The sequence below is a fragment of the Triturus cristatus genome, chromosome 3_2 (genome assembly GCF_964204655.1).
Source record: "Triturus cristatus chromosome 3_2, aTriCri1.1, whole genome shotgun sequence".
In the NCBI taxonomy this organism is placed as follows: domain Eukaryota; kingdom Metazoa; phylum Chordata; class Amphibia; order Caudata; family Salamandridae; genus Triturus; species Triturus cristatus.
The window spans coordinates 917,655,435-917,676,379 of NC_140584.1; the positions used below are offsets into that span (position 1 = coordinate 917,655,435).

Consider the following 20,945-nt stretch of genomic DNA (forward strand, 5'->3'; position numbering starts at 1 on the left):
TTTATCACTCTTTCGAATAGACTGTTAAAAGAAACCTGCTAATGCTAGTTAGGCCGTTTAGAGTAAGAGGAAGCGTAACACCCTGGCTTCTTACAACTTACAAGGCTGCGGTGGATCTTAGACTGCTAAGGATGAAAAACTACTCCTTTGGTATTTGTTAAAGTTTTCACAGGAATTCGTGCGGTGCAAAGCAGAAGTAAGGGACTGCGTCTGTGTACTTTTCATTATAAAAGCTTGCGTGCTCAGCACAAAATCTTGCAGCTCCCAACAAGCCCCTGTGCAACCCTTAGTACATCAAGGGCTTGATGCATTCGAACTTTGGAATTTTGCAAGATCCTTTGGGGACAGAGGAGTTGCAGCGATCGAATATTGGTCAGAACGAGCCACCTGCTCCAGCAAGTGCCATTTTTTTGGTTCTCCTGGTTCAAGTTAGAGTATTCTTACTTCATTGACTGGAATGTTGTGATATCAGTATAGACTTTCTGCCTCGGGTATCACATTGATTAAATGTTCTATCCCCTCGATATAGAAGCTCAGCTTTAACTTGAGTCTATAACTCAAACAGAGGGTATTTAATGACCATTGTAGCCCCCTGTAGCGTTGTCCTATGGTATTTTAGAACACTGGAAGATTGAGAGCCTCATGTAGAGAATCGGAATATCAGCTGGTTGTAAATAGTAAAATAAGCCCTGTGCCTTGAAAGTTCTATAGCTGTAATGGTTAGAACCCCAAATGCCACCATTTTGGATATCCACTATGCTGCGACACCTATGAAACGAGGTAGGTGGGCTGGCGCCAGGCCGTAAATTGTAGAAGTTTACAGTTTGGTGACAGGCCAGGTGAATACCCAGAGCCTTTGCCTCTTCTTGGCTTTGTAAGAGTCTGGGGCATCGCCCGACTGCTTTTCCAGCCATGGTCTGTTTTTACGTAAAAATTACAAAGTTGAGACCATATTGTGATAGCCTTTTAGCCTGCCCCAAGAGGCGATTTTCCTGGTCCCCTTTCTTGTGTTTGTCCAGTGCCTTCAACTTTAGTCTATCATGCTGAATTAAACTTTAGTTAGCTGCATAGATTGCAGCGTCAGGTTTTAATTATCTATCACTGATCTGCTGAGAGCTTAGCCAGGTGGCAGAAAAAATGCTCTTGTGATATCTTCCTGTAACCCTTGGACAGCTTGGCATAGAGTTATAAAACTCTTTGTCTTGATATGTTATGTAGAATCAAGATTGAAATAGTATTTGTAAGTGGCCCAAATGTGTTGCAGATAAGTTCTGATCTAAGAAGGAAGTGCGCAGGCAGAGTTTAATTTTTGAAACAACTGTCTACTGTTGATGGCCGTTCCTTTCTTCATTTGAGGATATGCTGTAAAACGGAATTATATACTGAAAATTTCAATTCCTGTTCTAATGAATATTAGATACAAAACGTTTCTGGCAAGAATTCACTTCCCAGTGTAAAAAGTCTTCTGTACACAAAACATAAACTATATTTTGGATACTTCTGTAGTGCTGAGACACCTAAAGGTCTTTTAGCTTTGAAAAGCTGCATGAATTCAAGCTGGGTGGTAGTACAAGTTGTTCATGTGAACGCTTTCTTAGATAGCCAGGCATTCAGGGCTCTTCTGAAAGTGATAGGTTCCGTTATCTCCCGTATGTGCTGCAAGAGGTTTTTCACTAAGTCTGGACCCCCGTCGAAGTTCATCGTCTGCTTAGAGTCTTACATGTGAACTGGGGAACAGTTAGGGGCATATCATCAAGCTGGTGATAAAAAATGATCGCCTAATTAGCAAGGTCACGCTAACGCGTGAAACCTTGCATTAGCGTCGGGATTCCTAACGCCCAGCTTTGCATCTCTAATGAGATGCAAAGTGGGCGTACCTGACCTGACATGACAGGAGAAATGTCGCTAAGCGACATTTCTCCTATCATCAAGGCCCACGCTATGAAGCATAGTGGCAGGAAAAGTAGCGATAACCCCTGTTATTGCTACTTTCCTTACGCCTGCTTCAGGACTGACTTAGCCATGGTATCCTATGTAAGGTGGATATCATGGCTAAGTTTGTGAGTCCCTATCAGCAAGCTAACGCCACACTTTGTGACATTATCGCTGGGTTTCCAGCGATAATCTCACGTTAGGCAGTTAGCGTTAGGATTTTTATCGTTTTTGAGATAAGCGTTGCTAATAGCACGTTATCTCAGCGATAATAATCCACGCTAGCCGGCGATAATTATCCTAGCGCTAAGTGCGCTTAGCGATAATTATCGCCGGTTGTTGCTGATATGCCCCTTAGTTTGTTTGGGGAAACTAATCAAAGATGTTGCCGTACATTTGATCTGTGGTGCAACTGTTCAAAATTTAAAGGTAGCTTGAATGCTACAACGTTTGTTTCCACGCTTGCAACCTTAGCAGGTCCCTTCTCGCTAGTGATCAGTGTCACTCTTTTGGCTGTTTGACAGATGCTAATCTGGACCAACTATTCGGATTAAAAATCATCTGTATGATCTTGTGGAACCTGCAGTTTTTTGAAGAATTTTCCAACTCTCCCTGTGGTACAGCATTGGGTCAGGAACAGGCAGGCTGAATTTGATTGGTTGCTGATTTAAAATATGCAAATTTATAAAGCAGTGTCTCACCAGGATCTATTGAGTAGGCTTTAATGTAAATAAAGGCGTATGCATGTGCATCTGTGGAATATTATCTTGTGGAGTAAAAAATATGTTTATATTTATATGTTTTTATTTCCGTTGATGATGCCGAACCTTGTCTTACTGTAAGTAGTAAGGGTTTCCACCCTTTCTGTCTATGTGAGCTATAAAGAAGTTTGTTAAGACTATACTTTCAGGGATCATTTCTATAGTTTTTAACTGAGGAAATGTGTTTGAAAGTGTCTGGTCTTCGCTAACCACGAGGAAGAATTGTAGTTTTCTCTTTTGGGCGTGAAGTGAGTGAACAGTGTTGCATTCATGTAGCTGCTGTTTGCTATTGATGATCGTTCCTGTTCCTTTCAGGAGGATTGGAGAAAGAGAACACAAACTGAGTGGTTAGCTTTTATTTTTGGGTGTAAGAAAGTCTATCAGTTTCTAATTTCTTGTTTAGTTTGTCATTTCTTTTTTGGTTTCTTTGGTTTCTTGTAACTTAACTGTTGAGTATATGAATACTTATTAGAAGCTGTTGAGCTTTCTTGGACTTGTGGTTTTTGCAAGAGGTTCTCTTTGAAAGGCACCTCTCACCATCAGTTGATAATTTGATATGTTATTTATAAAAAAAAGCTTTGTTTTTCGAACATGGATAGTAAAGAGTACATTTTAAATGGACTGTGCGTATGAGCTATTTGTAGAGCCTAGACTTCTGCAAGGCAACTACTGCTACTCAAAAGATTTATCACTCTTTCGAATAGACTGTTTAAAGAAACCTGCTAATGCTAGTTAGGCCGTTTAGAGTAAGAGGAAGCGTAACACCCTGGCTTCTTACAACTTACAAGGCTGCGGTGGATCTTAGACTGCTAAGGATGAAAAACTACTCCTTTGGTATTTGTTAAAGTTTTCACAGGAATTCGTGCGGTGCAAAGCAGAAGTAAGGGACTGCGTCTGTGTACTTTTCATTATAAAAGCTTGCGTGCTCAGCACAAAATCTTGCAGCTCCCAACAAGCCCCTGTGCAACCCTTAGTACATCAAGGGCTTGATGCATTCGAACTTTGGAATTTTGCAAGATCCATTGGGGGACAGAGGAGTTGCAACGATCGAATAATGGTCAGAACGAGCCACCTGCTCCAGCAAGTGCCATTTTTTTGGTTCTCCTGGTTCAAGTTAGAGTATTCTTACTTCATTGACGGGAATGTTGTGATATCAGTATAGACTTTCTGCCTCGGGTATCACATTGATTAAATGTTCTATCCCCTCGATATAGAAGCTCAGCTTTAACTTGAGTCTATAACTCAAACAGAGGGTATTTAATGACCATTGTAGCCCCCTGTAGCGTTGTCCTATGGTATTTTAGAACACTGGAAGATTGAGAGCCTCATGTAGAGAATCGGAATATCAGCTGGTTGTAAATAGTAAAATAAGCCCTGTGCCTTGAAAGTTCTATAGCTGTAATGGCTAGAACCCCAAATGCCACCATTTTGGATATCCACTATGCTGCGACACCTATGAAACGAGGTAGGTGGGCTGGCGCCAGGCCGTAAATTGTAGAAGTTTACAGTTTGGTGACAGGCCAGGTGAATACCCAGAGCCTTTGCCTCTTCTTGGCTTTGTAAGAGTCTGGGGCATCGCCCGACTGCTTTTCCAGCCATGGTCTGTTTTTACGTAAAAATTACAAAGTTGAGACCATATTGTGATAGCCTTTTAGCCTGCCCCAAGAGGCGATTTTCCTGGTCCCCTTTCTTGTGTTTGTCCAGTGCCTTCAACTTTAGTCTATCATGCTGAATTAAACTTTAGTTAGCTGCATAGATTGCAGCGTCAGGTTTTAATTATCTATCACTGATCTGCTGAGAGCTTAGCCAGGTGGCAGAAAAAATGCTCTTGTGATATCTTCCTGTAACCCTTGGACAGCTTGGCATAGAGTTATAAAACTCTTTGTCTTGATATGTTATGTAGAATCAAGATTGAAATAGTATTTGTAAGTGGCCCAAATGTGTTGCAGATAAGTTCTGATCTAAGAAGGAAGTGCGCAGGCAGAGTTTAATTTTTGAAACAACTGTCTACTGTTGATGGCCGTTCCTTTCTTCATTTGAGGATATGCTGTAAAACGGAATTATATACTGAAAATTTCAATTCCTGTTCTAATGAATATTAGATACAAAACGTTTCTGGCAAGTATTCACTTCCCAGTGTAAAAAGTCTTCTGTACACAAAACATAAACTATATTTTGGATACTTCTGTAGTGCTGAGACACCTAAAGGTCTTTTAGCTTTGAAAAGCTGCATGATTTCAAGCTGGGTGGTAGTACAAGTTGTTCATGTGAACGCTTTCTTAGATAGCCAGGCATTCAGGGCTCTTCTGAAAGTGATAGGTTCCGTTATCTCCCGTATGTGCTGCAAGAGGTTTTTCACTAAGTCTGGACCCCCGTCGAAGTTCATCGTCTGCTTAGAGTCTTACATGTGAACTGGGGAACAGTTAGGGGCATATCATCAAGCTGGTGATAAAAAATGATCGCCTAATTAGCAAGGTCACGCTAACGCGTGAAACCTTGCATTAGCGTCGGGATTCCTAACGCCCAGCTTTGCATCTCTAATGAGATGCAAAGTGGGCGTACCTGACCTGACATGACAGGAGAAATGTCGCTAAGCGACATTTCTCCTATCATCAAGGCCCACGCTATGAAGCATAGCGGCAGGAAAAGTAGCGATAACCCCTGTTATTGCTACTTTCCTTATGCCTGCTTCAGGACTGACTTAGCCATGGTATCCTATGTAAGGTGGATATCATGGCTAAGTTTGTGAGTCCCTATCAGCAAGCTAACGCCACACTTCGTGACATTATCGCTGGGTTTCCAGCGATAATCTCACGTTAGGCAGTTAGCGTTAGGATTTTTATCGTTTTTGAGATAAGCGTTGCTAATAGCACGTTATCTCAGCGATAATAATCCACGCTAGCCGGCGATAATTATCCTAGCGCTAAGTGCGCTTAGCGATAATTATCGCCGGTTGTTGCTGATATGCCCCTTAGTTTGTTTGGGGAAACTAATCAAAGATGTTGCCGTACATTTGATCTGTGGTGCAACTGTTCAAAATTTAAAGGTAGCTTGAATGCTACAACGTTTGTTTCCACGCTTGCAACCTTAGCAGGTCCCTTCTCGCTAGTGATCAGTGTCACTCTTTTGGCTGTTTGACAGATGCTAATCTGGACCAACTATTCGGATTAAAAATCATCTGTATGATCTTGTGGAACCTGCAGTTTTTTGAAGAATTTTCCAACTCTCCCTGTGGTACAGCATTGGGTCAGGAACAGGCAGGCTGAATTTGATTGGTTGCTGATTTAAAATATGCAAATTTATAAAGCAGTGTCTCACCAGGATCTATTGAGTAGGCTTTAATGTAAATAAAGGCGTATGCATGTGCATGTGTGGAATATTATCTTGTGGAGTAAAAAATATGTTTATATTTATATGTTTTTATTTCCGTTGATGATGCCGAACCTTGTCTTACTGTAAGTAGGAAGGGTTTCCACCCTTTCTGTCTGTGTGAGCTATAAAGAATTTTGTTAAGACTATACTTTCAGGGATCATTTCTATAGTTTTTAACTGAGGAAATGTGTTTGAAAGTGTCTGGTCTTCGCTAACCATGAGGAAGAATTGTAGTTTTCTCTTTTGGGCGTGAAGTGAGTGAACAGTGTTGCATTCATGTAGCTGCTGTTTGCTATTGATGATCGTTCCTGTTCCTTTCAGGAGGATTGGAGAAAGAGAACACAAACTGAGTGGTTAGCTTTTATTTTTGGGTGTAAGAAAGTCTATCAGTTTCTAATTTCTTGTTTAGTTTGTCATTTCTTTTTTGATTTCTTTGGTTTCTTGTAACTTAACTGTTGAGTATATGAATACTTATTAGAAGCTGTTGAGCTTTCTTGGACTTGTGGTTTTTGCAAGAGGTTCTCTTTGAAAGGCACCTCTCACCATCAGTTGATAATTTGGTATGTTATTTATAAAAAAAGCTTTGTTTTTCGAACATGGATAGTAAAGAGTACATTTTAAATGGACTGTGCGTATGAGCTATTTGTAGAGCCTAGACTTCTGCAAGGCAACTACTGCTACTGAAAAGATTTATCACTCTTTCGAATAGACTGTTAAAAGAAACCTGCTAATGCTAGTTAGGCCGTTTAGAGTAAGAGGAAGCGTAACACCCTGGCTTCTTACAACTTACAAGGCTGCGGTGGATCTTAGACTGCTAAGGATGAAAAACTACTCCTTTGGTATTTGTTAAAGTTTTCACAGGAATTCGTGCGGTGCAAAGCAGAAGTAAGGGACTGCGTCTGTGTACTTTTCATTATAAAAGCTTGCGTGCTCAGCACAAAATCTTGCAGCTCCCAACAAGCCCCTGTGCAACCCTTAGTACATCAAGGGCTTGATGCATTCGAACTTTGGAATTTTGCAAGATCCTTTGGGGACAGAGGAGTTGCAGCGATCGAATATTGGTCAGAACGAGCCACCTGCTCCAGCAAGTGCCATTTTTTTGGTTCTCCTGGTTCAAGTTAGAGTATTCTTACTTCATTGACTGGAATGTTGTGATATCAGTATAGACTTTCTGCCTCGGGTATCACATTGATTAAATGTTCTATCCCCTCGATATAGAAGCTCAGCTTTAACTTGAGTCTATAACTCAAACAGAGGGTATTTAATGACCATTGTAGCCCCCTGTAGCGTTGTCCTATGGTATTTTAGAACACTGGAAGATTGAGAGCCTCATGTAGAGAATCGGAATATCAGCTGGTTGTAAATAGTAAAATAAGCCCTGTGCCTTGAAAGTTCTATAGCTGTAATGGTTAGAACCCCAAATGCCACCATTTTGGATATCCACTATGCTGCGACACCTATGAAACGAGGTAGGTGGGCTGGCGCCAGGCCGTAAATTGTAGAAGTTTACAGTTTGGTGACAGGCCAGGTGAATACCCAGAGCCTTTGCCTCTTCTTGGCTTTGTAAGAGTCTGGGGCATCGCCCGACTGCTTTTCCAGCCATGGTCTGTTTTTACGTAAAAATTACAAAGTTGAGACCATATTGTGATAGCCTTTTAGCCTGCCCCAAGAGGCGATTTTCCTGGTCCCCTTTCTTGTGTTTGTCCAGTGCCTTCAACTTTAGTCTATCATGCTGAATTAAACTTTAGTTAGCTGCATAGATTGCAGCGTCAGGTTTTAATTATCTATCACTGATCTGCTGAGAGCTTAGCCAGGTGGCAGAAAAAATGCTCTTGTGATATCTTCCTGTAACCCTTGGACAGCTTGGCATAGAGTTATAAAACTCTTTGTCTTGATATGTTATGTAGAATCAAGATTGAAATAGTATTTGTAAGTGGCCCAAATGTGTTGCAGATAAGTTCTGATCTAAGAAGGAAGTGCGCAGGCAGAGTTTAATTTTTGAAACAACTGTCTACTGTTGATGGCCGTTCCTTTCTTCATTTGAGGATATGCTGTAAAACGGAATTATATACTGAAAATTTCAATTCCTGTTCTAATGAATATTAGATACAAAACGTTTCTGGCAAGTATTCACTTCCCAGTGTAAAAAGTCTTCTGTACACAAAACATAAACTATATTTTGGATACTTCTGTAGTGCTGAGACACCTAAAGGTCTTTTAGCTTTGAAAAGCTGCATGATTTCAAGCTGGGTGGTAGTACAAGTTGTTCATGTGAACGCTTTCTTAGATAGCCAGGCATTCAGGGCTCTTCTGAAAGTGATAGGTTCCGTTATCTCCCGTATGTGCTGCAAGAGGTTTTTCACTAAGTCTGGACCCCCGTCGAAGTTCATCGTCTGCTTAGAGTCTTACATGTGAACTGGGGAACAGTTAGGGGCATATCATCAAGCTGGTGATAAAAAATGATCGCCTAATTAGCAAGGTCACGCTAACGCGTGAAACCTTGCATTAGCGTCGGGATTCCTAACGCCCAGCTTTGCATCTCTAATGAGATGCAAAGTGGGCGTACCTGACCTGACATGACAGGAGAAATGTCGCTAAGCGACATTTCTCCTATCATCAAGGCCCACGCTATGAAGCATAGCGGCAGGAAAAGTAGCGATAACCCCTGTTATTGCTACTTTCCTTATGCCTGCTTCAGGACTGACTTAGCCATGGTATCCTATGTAAGGTGGATATCATGGCTAAGTTTGTGAGTCCCTATCAGCAAGCTAACGCCACACTTCGTGACATTATCGCTGGGTTTCCAGCGATAATCTCACGTTAGGCAGTTAGCGTTAGGATTTTTATCGTTTTTGAGATAAGCGTTGCTAATAGCACGTTATCTCAGCGATAATAATCCACGCTAGCCGGCGATAATTATCCTAGCGCTAAGTGCGCTTAGCGATAATTATCGCCGGTTGTTGCTGATATGCCCCTTAGTTTGTTTGGGGAAACTAATCAAAGATGTTGCCGTACATTTGATCTGTGGTGCAACTGTTCAAAATTTAAAGGTAGCTTGAATGCTACAACGTTTGTTTCCACGCTTGCAACCTTAGCAGGTCCCTTCTCGCTAGTGATCAGTGTCACTCTTTTGGCTGTTTGACAGATGCTAATCTGGACCAACTATTCGGATTAAAAATCATCTGTATGATCTTGTGGAACCTGCAGTTTTTTGAAGAATTTTCCAACTCTCCCTGTGGTACAGCATTGGGTCAGGAACAGGCAGGCTGAATTTGATTGGTTGCTGATTTAAAATATGCAAATTTATAAAGCAGTGTCTCACCAGGATCTATTGAGTAGGCTTTAATGTAAATAAAGGCGTATGCATGTGCATGTGTGGAATATTATCTTGTGGAGTAAAAAATATGTTTATATTTATATGTTTTTATTTCCGTTGATGATGCCGAACCTTGTCTTACTGTAAGTAGTAAGGGATTCCACCCTTTCTGTCTGTGCGAGCTATAAAGAATTTTGTTAAGACTATACTTTCAGGGATCATTTCTATAGTTTTTAACTGAGGAAATGTGTTTGAAAGTGTCTGGTCTTCGCTAACCATGAGGAAGAATTGTAGTTTTCTCTTTTGGGCGTGAAGTGAGTGAACAGTGTTGCATTCATGTAGCTGCTGTTTGCTATTGATGATCGTTCCTGTTCCTTTCAGGAGGATTGGAGAAAGAGAACACAAACTGAGTGGTTAGCTTTTATTTTTGGGTGTAAGAAAGTCTATCAGTTTCTAATTTCTTGTTTAGTTTGTCATTTCTTTTTTGATTTCTTTGGTTTCTTGTAATTTAACTGTTGAGTATATGAATACTTATTAGAAGCTGTTGAGCTTTCTTGGACTTGTGGTTTTTGCAAGAGGTTCTCTTTGAAAGGCACCTCTCACCATCAGTTGATAATTTGGTATGTTATATATAAAAAAAAGCTTTGTTTTTCGAACATGGATAGTAAAGAGTACGTTTTAAATGGACTGTGCGTATGAGCTATTTGTTGAGCCTAGACTTCTGCAAGGCAACTACTGCTACTCAAAAGATTTATCACTCTTTTGAATAGACTGTTTAAAGAAACCTGCTAATGCTAGTTAGGCCGTTTAGAGTAAGAGGAAGCGTAACACCCTGGCTTCTTACAACTTACAAGGCTGCGGTGGATCTTAGACTGCTAAGGATGAAAAACTACTCCTTTGGTATTTGTTAAAGTTTTCACAGGAATTCGTGCCGTGCAAAGCAGAAGTAAGGGACTGCGTCTGTTTACTTTTCATTATAAAAGCTTGCGTGCTCAGCACAAAATCTTGCAGCTCCCAACAAGCCCCTGTGCAACCCTTAGTGTATCAAGGGCTTGATGCATTCGAACTTTGGAATTTTGCAAGATCCATTGGGGACAGAGGAGTTGCAACGATCGAATAATGGTCAGAACGAGCCACCTGCTCCAGCAAGTGCCATTTTTTTGGTTCTCCTGGTTCAAGTTAGAGTATTCTTACTTCATTGACTGGAATGTTGTGATATCAGTATAGACTTTCTGCCTCGGGTATCACATTGATTAAATGTTCTATCCCCTCGATATAGAAGCTCAGCTTTAACTTGAGTCTATAACTCAAACAGAGGGTATTTAATGACCATTGTAGCCCCCTGTAGCGTTGTCCTATGGTATTTTAGAACACTGGAAGATTGAGAGCCTCATGTAGAGAATCGGAATATCAGCTGGTTGTAAATAGTAAAATAAGTCCTGTGCCTTGAAAGTTCTATAGCTGTAATGGTTAGAACCCCAAATGCCACCATTTTGGATATCCACTATGCTGCGACACCTATGAAACGAGGTAGGTGGGCTGGCGCCAGGCCTTAAATTGTAGAAGTTTACAGTTTGGTGACAGGCCAGGTGAATACCCAGAGCCTTTGCCTCTTCTTGGCTTTGTAAGAGTCTGGGGCATCGCCCGACTGCTTTTCCAGCCATGGTCTGTTTTTACGTAAAAATTACAAAGTTGAGACCATATTGTGATAGCCTTTTAGCCTGCCCCAAGAGGCGATTTTCCTGGTCCCCTTTCTTGTGTTTGTCCAGTGCCTTCAACTTTAGTCTATCATGCTGAATTAAACTTTAGTTAGCTGCATAGATTGCAGCGTCAGGTTTTAATTATCTATCACTGATCTGCTGAGAGCTTAGCCAGGTGGCAGAAAAAATGCTCTTGTGATATCTTCCTGTAACCCTTGGACAGCTTGGCATAGAGTTATAAAACTCTTTGTCTTGATATGTTATGTAGAATCAAGATTGAAATAGTATTTGTAAGTGGCCCAAAGGTGTTGCAGATAAGTTCTGATCTAAAAAGGAAGGGCACAGGCAGAGTTTAATTTTTGAAACAACTGTCTACTGTTGATGGCCGTTCCTTTCTTCATTTGAGGATATGCTGTAAAACGGAATTATATACTGAAAAGTTCAATTCCTGTTCTAATGAATATTAGATACAAAACGTTTCTGGCAAGTATTCACTTCCCAGTGTAAAAAGTCTTCTGTACACAAAACATAAACTATATTTTGGATACTTCTGTAGTGCTGAGACACCTAAAGGTCTTTTAGCTTTGAAAAGCTACATGAATTCAAGCTGGGTGGTAGTACAAGTTGTTCATGTGAACGCTTTCTTAGATAGCCAGGCATTCAGGGCTCTTCTGAAAGTGATAGGTTCCGTTATCTCCCGTATGTGCTGCAAGAGGTTTTTCACTAAGTCTGGACCCCCGTCGAAGTTCATCGTCTGCTTAGAGTCTTACATGTGAACTGGGGAACAGTTAGGGGCATATCATCAAGCTGGTGATAAAAAATGATCGCCTAATTAGCAAGGTCACGCTAACGCGTGAAACCTTGCATTAGCGTCGGGATTCCTAACGCCCAGCTTTGCATCTCTAATGAGATGCAAAGTGGGCGTACCTGACCTGACATGACAGGAGAAATGTCGCTAAGCGACATTTCTCCTATCATCAAGGCCCACGCTATGAAGCATAGCGGCAGGAAAAGTAGCGATAACCCCTGTTATTGCTACTTTCCTTACGCCTGCTTCAGGACTGACTTAGCCATGGTATCCTATGTAAGGTGGATATCATGGCTAAGTTTGTGAGTCCCTATCAGCAAGCTAACGCCACACTTCGTGACATTATCGCTGGGTTTCCAGCGATAATCTCACGTTAGGCAGTTAGCGTTAGGATTTTTATCGTTTTTGAGATAAGCGTTGCTAATAGCATGTTATCTCAGCGATAATAATCCACGCTAGCCGGCGATAATTATCCTAGCGCTAAGTGCGCTTAGCGATAATTATCGCCGGTTGTTGCTGATATGCCCCTTAGTTTGTTTGGGGAAACTAATCAAAGATGTTGCCGTACATTTGATCTGTGGTGCAACTGTTCAAAATTTAAAGGTAGCTTGAATGCTACAACGTTTGTTTCCACGCTTGCAACCTTAGCAGGTCCCTTCTCGCTAGTGATCAGTGTCACTCTTTTGGCTGTTTGACAGATGCTAATCTGGACCAACTATTCGGATTAAAAATCATCTGTATGATCTTGTGGAACCTGCAGTTTTTTGAAGAATTTTCCAACTCTCCCTGTGGTACAGCATTGGGTCAGGAACAGGCAGGCTGAATTTGATTGGTTGCTGATTTAAAATATGCAAATTTATAAAGCAGTGTCTCACCAGGATCTATTGAGTAGGCTTTATTGTAAATAAAGGCGTATGCGTGTGCATCTGTGGAATATTATCTTGTGGAGTAAAAAATATGTTTATATTTATATGTTTTTATTTCCGTTGATGATGCCGAACCTTGTCTTACTGTAAGTAGGAAGGGTTTCCACCCTTTCTGTCTGTGTGAGCTATAAAGAATTTTGTTAAGACTATACTTTCAGGGATCATTTCTATAGTTTTTAACTGAGGAAATGTGTTTGAAAGTGTCTGGTCTTCGCTAACCACGAGGAAGAATTGCAGTCTTCTCTTTTGGGCGTGAAGTGAGTGAACAGTGTTGCATTCATGTAGCTTCTGTTTGCTATTTATGATCGTTCCTGTTCCTTTCAGGAGGATTGGAGAAAGAGAACACAAACTGAGTGGTTAGTTTTTATTTTTGGGTGTAAGAAAGTCTATCAGTTTCTAATTTCTTGTTTAGTTTGTCATTTCTTTTTTGGTTTCTTGTAACTTAACTGTTGAGTATATGAATACTTATTAGAAGCTGTTGAGCTTTCTTGGACTTGTGGTTTTTGCAAGAGGTTCTCTTTGAAAGGCACCTCTCACCATCAGTTGATAATTTGGTATGTTATTTATAAAAAAAGCTTTGTTTTTCGAACATGGATAGTAAAGAGTACATTTTAAATGGACTGTGCGTATGAGCTATTTGTAGAGCCTAGACTTCTGCAAGGCAACTACTGCTACTCAAAAGATTTATCACTCTTTCGAATAGACTGTTAAAAGAAACATGCTAATGCTAGTTATGCCGTTTAGAGTAAGAGGAAGCGTAACACACTGGCTTCTTACAACTTACAAGGCTGCGGTGGATCTTAGACTGCTAAGGATGAAAAACTACTCCTTTGGTATTTGTTAAAGTTTTCACAGGAATTCGTGCGGTGCAAAGCAGAAGTAAGGGACTGCGTCTGTCTACTTTTCATTATAAAAGCTTGCGTGCTCAGCACAAAATCTTGCAGCTCCCAACAAGCCCCTGTGCAACCCTTAGTACATCAAGGGCTTGATGCATTCGAACTTTGGAATTTTGCAAGATCCTTTGGGGACAGAGGAGTTGCAGCGATCGAATATTGGTCAGAACGAGCCACCTGCTCCAGCAAGTGCCATTTTTTTGGTTCTCCTGGTTCAAGTTAGAGTATTCTTACTTCATTGACTGGAATGTTGTGATATCAGTATAGACTTTCTGCCTCGGGTATCACATTGATTAAATGTTCTATCCCCTCGATATAGAAGCTCAGCTTTAACTTGAGTCTATAACTCAAACAGAGGGTATTTAATGACCATTGTAGCCCCCTGTAGCGTTGTCCTATGGTATTTTAGAACACTGGAAGATTGAGAGCCTCATGTAGAGAATCGGAATATCAGCTGGTTGTAAATAGTAAAATAAGCCCTGTGCCTTGAAAGTTCTATAGCTGTAATGGTTAGAACCCCAAATGCCACCATTTTGGATATCCACTATGCTGCGACACCTATGAAACGAGGTAGGTGGGCTGGCGCCAGGCCGTAAATTGTAGAAGTTTACAGTTTGGTGACAGGCCAGGTGAATACCCATAGCCTTTGCCTCTTCTTGGCTTTGTAAGAGTCTGGGGCATCGCCCGACTGCTTTTCCAGCCATGGTCTGTTTTTACGTAAAAATTACAAAGTTGAGACCATATTGTGATAGCCTTTTAGCCTGCCCCAAGAGGCGATTTTCCTGGTCCCCTTTCTTGTGTTTGTCCAGTGCCTTCAACTTTAGTCTATCATGCTGAATTAAACTTTAGTTAGCTGCATAGATTGCAGCGTCAGGTTTTAATTATCTATCACTGATCTGCTGAGAGCTTAGCCAGGTGGCAGAAAAAATGCTCTTGTGATATCTTCCTGTAACCCTTGGACAGCTTGGCATAGAGTTATAAAACTCTTTGTCTTGATATGTTATGTAGAATCAAGATTGAAATAGTATTTGTAAGTGGCCCAAATGTGTTGCAGATAAGTTCTGATCTAAGAAGGAAGTGCGCAGGCAGAGTTTAATTTTTGAAACAACTGTCTACTGTTGATGGCCGTTCCTTTCTTCATTTGAGGATATGCTGTAAAACGGAATTATATACTGAAAATTTCAATTCCTGTTCTAATGAATATTAGATACAAAACGTTTCTGGCAAGTATTCACTTCCCAGTGTAAAAAGTCTTCTGTACACAAAACATAAACTATATTTTGGATACTTCTGTAGTGCTGAGACACCTAAAGGTCTTTTAGCTTTGTAAAGCTGCATGAATTCAAGCTGGGTGGTAGTACAAGTTGTTCATGTGAACGCTTTCTTAGATAGCCAGGCATTCAGGGCTCTTCTGAAAGTGATAGGTTCCGTTATCTCCCGTATGTGCTGCAAGAGGTTTTTCACTAAGTCTGGACCCCCGTCGAAGTTCATCGTCTGCTTAGAGTCTTACATGTGAACTGGGGAACAGTTAGGGGCATATCATCAAGCTGGTGATAAAAAATGATCGCCTAATTAGCAAGGTCACGCTAACGCGTGAAACCTTGCATTAGCGTCGGGATTCCTAACGCCCAGCTTTGCATCTCTAATGAGATGCAAAGTGGGCGTACCTGACCTGACATGACAGGAGAAATGTCGCTAAGCGACATTTCTCCTATCATCAAGGCCCACGCTATGAAGCATAGCGGCAGGAAAAGTAGCGATAACCCCTGTTATTGCTACTTTCCTTACGCCTGCTTCAGGACTGACTTAGCCATGGTATCCTATGTAAGGTGGATATCATGGCTAAGTTTGTGAGTCCCTATCAGCAAGCTAACGCCACACTTTGTGACATTATCGCTGGGTTTCCAGCGATAATCTCACGTTAGGCAGTTAGCGTTAGGATTTTTATCGTTTTTGAGATAAGCGTTGCTAATAGCACGTTATCTCAGCGATAATAATCCACGCTAGCCGGCGATAATTATCCTAGCGCTAAGTGCGCTTAGCGATAATTATCGCCGGTTGTTGCTGATATGCCCCTTAGTTTGTTTGGGGAAACTAATCAAAGATGTTGCCGTACATTTGATCTGTGGTGCAACTGTTCAAAATTTAAAGGTAGCTTGAATGCTACAACGTTTGTTTCCACGCTTGCAACCTTAGCAGGTCCCTTCTCGCTAGTGATCAGTGTCACTCTTTTGGCTGTTTGACAGATGCTAATCTGGACCAACTATTCGGATTAAAAATCATCTGTATGATCTTGTGGAACCTGCAGTTTTTTGAAGAATTTTCCAACTCTCCCTGTGGTACAGCATTGGGTCAGGAACAGGCAGGCTGAATTTGATTGGTTGCTGATTTAAAATATGCAAATTTATAAAGCAGTGTCTCACCAGGATCTATTGAGTAGGCTTTAATGTAAATAAAGGCGTATGCATGTGCATCTGTGGAATATTATCTTGTGGAGTAAAAAATATGTTTATATTTATATGTTTTTATTTCCGTTGATGATGCCGAACCTTGTCTTACTGTAAGTAGTAAGGGTTTCCACCCTTTCTGTCTATGTGAGCTATAAAGAAGTTTGTTAAGACTATACTTTCAGGGATCATTTCTATAGTTTTTAACTGAGGAAATGTGTTTGAAAGTGTCTGGTCTTCGCTAACCACGAGGAAGAATTGTAGTTTTCTCTTTTGGGCGTGAAGTGAGTGAACAGTGTTGCATTCATGTAGCTGCTGTTTGCTATTGATGATCGTTCCTGTTCCTTTCAGGAGGATTGGAGAAAGAGAACACAAACTGAGTGGTTAGCTTTTATTTTTGGGTGTAAGAAAGTCTATCAGTTTTTAATTTCTTGTTTAGTTTGTCATTTCTTTTTTGATTTCTTTGGTTTCTTGTAACTTAACTGTTGAGTATATGAATACTTATTAGAAGCTGTTGAGTTTTCTTGGACTTGTGGTTTTTGGAAGAGGTTCTCTTTGAAAGGCACCTCTCACCATCAGTTGATAATTTGGTATGTTATTTATAAAAAAAGGTTTGTTTTTCGAACATGGATAGTAAAGAGTACGTTTTAAATGGACTGTGCGTATGAGCTATTTGTAGAGCCTAGACTTCTGCAAGGCAACTACTGCTACTCAAAAGATTTATCACTCTTTTGAATAGACTGTTTAAAGAAACCTGCTAATGCTAGTTAGGCCGTTTAGAGTAAGAGGAAGCGTAACACCCTGGCTTCTTACAACTTACAAGGCTGCGGTGGATCTTAGACTGCTAAGGATGAAAAACTACTCCTATGGTATTTGTTAAAGTTTTCACAGGAATTCGTGCCGTGCAAAGCAGAAGTAAGGGACTGCGTCTGTTTACTTTTCATTATAAAAGCTTGCGTGCTCAGCACAAAATCTTGCAGCTCCCAACAAGCCCCTGTGCAACCCTTAGTACATCAAGGGCTTGATGCATTCGAACTTTGGAATTTTGCAAGATCCATTGGGGGACAGAGGAGTTGCAACGATCGAATAATGGTCAGAACGAGCCACCTGCTCCAGCAAGTGCCATTTTTTTGGTTCTCCTGGTTCAAGTTAGAGTATTCTTACTTCATTGACTGGAATGTTGTGATATCATTATAGACTTTCTGCCTCGGGTATCACATTGTTTAAATGTTCTATCCCCTCGATATAGAAGCTCAGCTTTAACTTGAGTCTATAACTCAAACAGAGGGTATTTAATGACCATTGTAGCCCCCTGTAGCGTTGTCCTATGGTATTTTAGAACACTGGAAGATTGAGAGCCTCATGTAGAGAATCGGAATATCAGCTGGTTGTAAATAGTAAAATAAGCCCTGTGCCTTGAAAGTTCTATAGCTGTAATGGTTAGAACCCCAAATGCCACCATTTTGGATATCCACTATGCTGCGACACCTATGAAACGAGGTAGGTGGGCTGGCGCCAGGCCGTAAATTGTAGAAGTTTACAGTTTGGTGACAGGCCAGGTGAATACCCAGAGCCTTTGCCTCTTCTTGGCTTTGTAAGAGTCTGGGGCATCGCCCGACTGCTTTTCCAGCCATGGTCTGTTTTTACGTAAAAATTACAAAGTTGAGACCATATTGTGATAGCCTTTTAGCCTGCCCCAAGAGGCGATTTTCCTGGTCCCCTTTCTTGTGTTTGTCCAGTGCCTTTAACTTTAGTCTATCATGCTGAATTAAACTTTAGTTAGCTGCATAGATTGCAGCGTCAGGTTTTAATTATCTATCACTGATCTGCTGAGAGCTTAGCCAGGTGGCAGAAAAAATGCTCTTGTGATATCTTCCTATAACCCTTGGACAGCTTGGCATAGAGTTATAAAACTCTTTGTCTTGATATGTTATGTAGAATCAAGATTGAAATAGTATTTGTAAGTGGCCCAAAGGTGTTGCAGATAAGTTCTGATCTAAAAAGGAAGGGCACAGGCAGAGTTTAATTTTTGAAACAACTGTCTACTGTTGATGGCCGTTCCTTTCTTCATTTGAGGATATGCTGTAAAACGGAATTATATACTGAAAAGTTCAATTCCTGTTCTAATGAATATTAGATACAAAACGTTTCTGGCAAGTATTCACTTCCCAGTGTAAAAAGTCTTCTGTACACAAAACATAAACTATATTTTGGATACTTCTGTAGTGCTGAGACACCTAAAGGTCTTTTAGCTTTGAAAAGCTGCATGAATTCAAGCTGGGTGGTAGTACAAGTTGTTCATGTGAACGCTTTCTTAGATAGCCAGGCATTCAGGGCTCTTCTGAAAGTGATAGGTTCCGTTATCTCCCGTATGTGCTGCAAGAGGTTTTTCACTAAGTCTGGACCCCCGTCGAAGTTCATCGTCTGCTTAGAGTCTTACATGTGAACTGGGGAACAGTTAGGGGCATATCATCAAGCTGGTGATAAAAAATGATCGCCTAATTAGCAAGGTCACGCTAACGCGTGAAACCTTGCATTAGCGTCGGGATTCCTAACGCCCAGCTTTGCATCTCTAATGAGATGCAAAGTGGGCGTACGTGACCTGACATGACAGGAGAAATGTCGCTAAGCGACATTTCTCATATCATCAAGGCCCACGCTATGAAGCATAGCGGCAGGAAAAGTAGCGATAACCCCTGTTATTGCTACTTTCCTTACGCCTGCTTCAGGACTGACTTAGCCATGGTATCCTATGTAAGGTGGATATCATGGCTAAGTTTGTGAGTCCCTATCAGCAAGCTAACGCCACACTTCGTGACATTATCGCTGGGTTTCCAGCGATAATCTCACGTTAGGCAGTTAGCGTTAGGATTTTTATCGTTTTTGAGATAAGCGTTGCTAATACCACGTTATCTCAGCGATAATAATCCACGCTAGCCGGCGATAATTATCCTAGCGCTAAGTGCGCTTAGCGATAATTATCGCCGGTTGTTGCTGATATGCCCCTTAGTTTGTTTGGGGAAACTAATCAAAGATGTTGCCGTACATTTGATCTGTGGTGCAACTGTTCAAAATTTAAAGGTAGCTTGAATGCTACAACGTTTGTTTCCACGCTTGCAACCTTAGCAGGTCCCTTCTCGCTAGTGATCAGTGTCACTCTTTTGGCTGTTTGACAGATGCTAATCTGGACCAACTATTCGGATTAAAAATCATCTGTATGATCTTGTGGAACCTGCAGTTTTTTGAAGAAATTTTCCAACTCTCCCTGTGGTACAGCATTGGGTCAGGAACAGGCAGGCTGAATTTGATTGGTTGCTGATTTAAAATATGCAAATTTATAAAGCAGTGTCTCACCAGGATCTATTGAGTAGGCTTTAATGTAAATAAAGGCGTATGCATGTGCATCTGTGGAATATTATCTTGTGGAGTAAAAAATATGTTTATATTTATATGTTTTTATTTCCGTTGATGATGCCGAACCTTGTCTTACTGTAAGTAGTAAGGGTTTCCACCCTTTCTGTCTGTGTGAGCTATAAAGAATTTTGTTAAGACTATACTTTCAGGGATCATTTTTATAGTTTTTAACTGAGGAAATGTGTTTGAAAGTGTCTGGTCTTTGCTAACCATGAGGAAGAATTGTAGTTTTCTCTTTTGGGCGTGAAGTGAGTGAACAGTGTTGCATTCATGTAGCTGCTGTTTGCTATTGATGATCGTTCCTGTTCCTTTCAGGAGGATTGGAGAAAGAGAACACAAACTGAGTGGTTAGCTTTTATTTTTGGGTGTAAGAAAGTCTATCAGTTTTTAATTTCTTGTTTAGTTTGTCATTTCTTTTTTGATTTCTTTGGTTTCTTGTAATTTAACTGTTGAGTATATGAATACTTATTAGAAGCTGTTGAGCTTTCTTGGACTTGTGGTTTTTGCAAGAGGTTCTCTTTGAAAGGCACCTTTCACCATCAGTTGATAATTTGGTATGTTATTTATAAAAAAAGGTTTGTTTTTCGAACATGGATAGTAAAGAGTACGTTTTAAATGGACTGTGCGTATGAGCTATTTGTAGAGCCTAGACTTCTGCAAGGCAACTACTGCTACTCAAAAGATTTATCACTCTTTTGAATAGACTGTTTAAAGAAACCTGCTAATGCTAGTTAGGCCGTTTAGAGTAAGAGGAAGCGTAACACCCTGGCTTCTTACAACTTACAAGGCTGCGGTGGATCTTAGACTGCTAAGGATGAAAAACTACTCCTATGGTATTTGTTAAAGTTTTCACAGGAATTCGTGCCGTGCAAAGCAGAAGTAAGGGACTGCGTCTGTTTACTTTTCATTATAAAAGCTTGCGTGCTCAGCACAAAATCTTGCAGCTCCCAACAAGCCCCTGTGCAACCCTTAGTACATCAAGGGCTTGATGCATTCGAACTTTGGAATTTTGCAAGATCCATTGGGGGACAGAGGAGTTGCAACGATCGAATAATGGTCAGAACGAGCCACCTGCTCCAGCAAGTGCCATTTTTTTGGTTCTCCTGGTTCAAGTTAGAGTATTCTTACTTCATTGACTGGAATGTTGTGATATCATTATAGACTTTCTGCCTCGGGTAACACATTGTTTAAATGTTCTATCCCCTCGATATAGAAGCTCAGCTTTAACTTGAGTCTATAACTCAAACAGAGGGTATTTAATGACCATTGTAGCCCCCTGTAGCGTTGTCCTATGGTATTTTAGAACACTGGAAGATTGAGAGCCTCATGTAGAGAATCGGAATATCAGCTGGTTGTAAATAGTAAAATAAGCCCTG

At 40.8% G+C, this 20,945-nt stretch overlaps 6 non-coding genes across 6 annotated transcripts; all 6 read left to right on the forward strand.

The window, feature by feature from the left end:
* The first annotated feature begins 2,826 nt into the window (after nt 1-2,826).
* LOC146858491 (small nucleolar RNA U3) lies at nt 2,827-3,042 on the forward strand. The gene has a single exon (XR_014980547.1). It is a non-coding gene; the product is annotated as a small nucleolar RNA U3 (small nucleolar RNA).
* Nucleotides 3,043-6,204: 3,162 nt separating this feature from the next.
* LOC146858492 (small nucleolar RNA U3) lies at nt 6,205-6,420 on the forward strand. The gene has a single exon (XR_014980164.1). It is a non-coding gene; the product is annotated as a small nucleolar RNA U3 (small nucleolar RNA).
* Nucleotides 6,421-9,580: 3,160 nt separating this feature from the next.
* LOC146858493 (small nucleolar RNA U3) lies at nt 9,581-9,796 on the forward strand. The gene has a single exon (XR_014980165.1). It is a non-coding gene; the product is annotated as a small nucleolar RNA U3 (small nucleolar RNA).
* A 3,161-nt stretch (nt 9,797-12,957) lies between these two features.
* Nucleotides 12,958-13,173, forward strand: LOC146858494 (small nucleolar RNA U3). The gene has a single exon (XR_014980216.1). It is a non-coding gene; the product is annotated as a small nucleolar RNA U3 (small nucleolar RNA).
* A 3,151-nt stretch (nt 13,174-16,324) lies between these two features.
* Nucleotides 16,325-16,540, forward strand: LOC146858495 (small nucleolar RNA U3). Its single transcript, XR_014980548.1, has one exon. It is a non-coding gene; the product is annotated as a small nucleolar RNA U3 (small nucleolar RNA).
* Nucleotides 16,541-19,702: 3,162 nt separating this feature from the next.
* LOC146858496 (small nucleolar RNA U3) lies at nt 19,703-19,918 on the forward strand. Its single transcript, XR_014980244.1, has one exon. It is a non-coding gene; the product is annotated as a small nucleolar RNA U3 (small nucleolar RNA).
* Nucleotides 19,919-20,945: the final 1,027 nt, after the last annotated feature.